The sequence below is a fragment of the Wasmannia auropunctata genome, unplaced genomic scaffold (genome assembly GCF_000956235.1).
Source record: "Wasmannia auropunctata unplaced genomic scaffold, wasmannia.A_1.0 LD336095.1, whole genome shotgun sequence".
Taxonomy (NCBI): domain Eukaryota; kingdom Metazoa; phylum Arthropoda; class Insecta; order Hymenoptera; family Formicidae; genus Wasmannia; species Wasmannia auropunctata.
In genome coordinates this window covers 3876161-3878405 of record NW_012026795.1, presented here as the reverse complement: position 1 = coordinate 3878405, position 2245 = coordinate 3876161, and positions in this window count along the sequence as shown.

Below are 2245 nucleotides of genomic sequence, written 5' to 3'. Positions count from 1 at the left end.
TTAACGCAACTATCGAAGAACGTATTAATCCAGATAATCATTGCATTATTATCAGCAGAATTTCTGCTGATAATAATGCAATGATTATCTGGATTAATACGTTCTTCGATAGTTGCGTTAATGATTTGCATAACGCTACTAATGGTGTAAACATAAATCCATATTACTTTCCAGCAATGGCGAAAAAAATTAAATCTTTGTTACCATATTTCCCCATATACTCTGGAATAATGATACCAATATTTGGATTTGGCGAAATAAATGCGAGTTCATCTGCAGTTGAGTCTGAATTTAACGATATAAAGTACAGGTTATTAAAGTACACTTCGCAATCAATGCGAATAGATAAATTTTTAACGGTACATCAACCTTTCTCTGGTAAAGCAAAATTAGCTATGTCAGAAATTAACAGATCGTTATCACCATCTATGTCAAATACGCATTACGAGACGCCAAAGCAAATTTTAACAGAAATTAATGTTATAAAATCCGAAAGTCCGAAATTAGAAATAAAATCTATAAATTCTGACAAATCAGATGAAGAACCTTGTGAGTTAGCGGTGGAACAAAACTGGCGAAATAAGAACGATAGTAAAAAAACTAAACGTTTTTATCTAGATTCGTGTCCTGGTTGGGATACATTTAATATTACAAAAAACCATGTTACGCTAGATGTATTACAAAATGGGAATATTTCTTCTGTTTTGAAAATAGGATTTACGAACGTAATCGTTAAAAATACATGTGGTTTTGACAGCATTGTGCAAATTCTCGCCGCGTATACGATAAATTTAAAGGAATTGTAGATACAGCCACAACAGACGTTTTTAAATTTATAAAATGTTTTGTACAATTAGGTCCAAATACAAAAATTTATAAAATGCGAGCTGAACTTTTGAAAAGTGTGACATGTTTTTTACAAGATACGGTAACTCCTGGCATTGTAACAATAGACGCCTTATCAAACATTGTCAATTTATGCGAATATATATTCCAAGAAAGTCATAGCTATGTCGAAATATGCACATGTCAAATATGTGGAAACATGAAAATTGTTAAGAAATGCATCTTACCGATAAATGAAGAAATATTAAATAAACACGGTTACGCAAAAATTATTGATGCAATAAAGGAGGGAAAAGTTTTAAAACTTACATGTAGCAAATGTAATAAAGAACGTTCTGTGAACGTATCATACGGTTCACAACTATTTATCGAATCTTCGCTCACAACTGCTTTGAACGACATTCCAATATCCATTAAGTTAAATGAGCAACATTACACTCATGTTGGATGCGTTGTGTACTACGGACAAACGTCTCAAACGTCAGTTGGTCATTACACTGCATATGTACGTAATGGTACCAACTGGATAGAATTCGATGATATGTTGCGTAAGCCAAAGAAATTACGCGGTAAAAGAACATGTCATGTAAACATGTGTATTTATGTAGAAACATAAAACATTTATATATTTTTAATATTTTTATAACGGTTAAGCGAAAGAGATGATCAAAATTATCCTTGTAAAACCAAAATAAATATTTTACATAACATTTTAAATAAATATTAATACAATAGTATTAAAATGTTTTATTTTAAAGTATTATCATATTAGCACGTTGTGTTCGCGAACGCTCTTGATTATATACATATCACTATAAATCACCTCTAAGTTAGCCCCCCACTTTTAGAATTAAATAATTTCGACAGTTGTGCTGAATTGTGCTAGGTTTGTGATACATTGTGCTAGAATATTAAACCTGTAATGTGAAAAATGCGTCAAAAAATTAAAAAAAGACTTTTTTTAATCAGCCCTCATTTTCGTTTTTTTTTAATTTTCTCAATTGTGCCAAGTTGTGCTAACATTGTGCTAAAGTTTTACTTTTAAATAGTGATAACAAAAGAAGTTATGACAAAAAATAATTTTATACGATTCTACATACAATTAACGTTTACGTTCGCATCAGTTATTTTAATAATACAAAATTACATATTTAAATTGTGCTAGCTTAGCACAAGTCAACATAACCTTCCGATTCATTAGAATAACGATATAAAGGGCACTTTACTCTTGACCGCGCCCTTACCGTAAGAATTCTAAGTCCATTAATTCAGGTTTATAATTGTTCGATTTAAACAATACTGTATATCTGACTCGCGCTAAGCTAGCACAACTCAGATATACAGTTTTGTTCACATCGAACAATTATAAACCCGAATTAAGATCGGAAGAGCACACGTC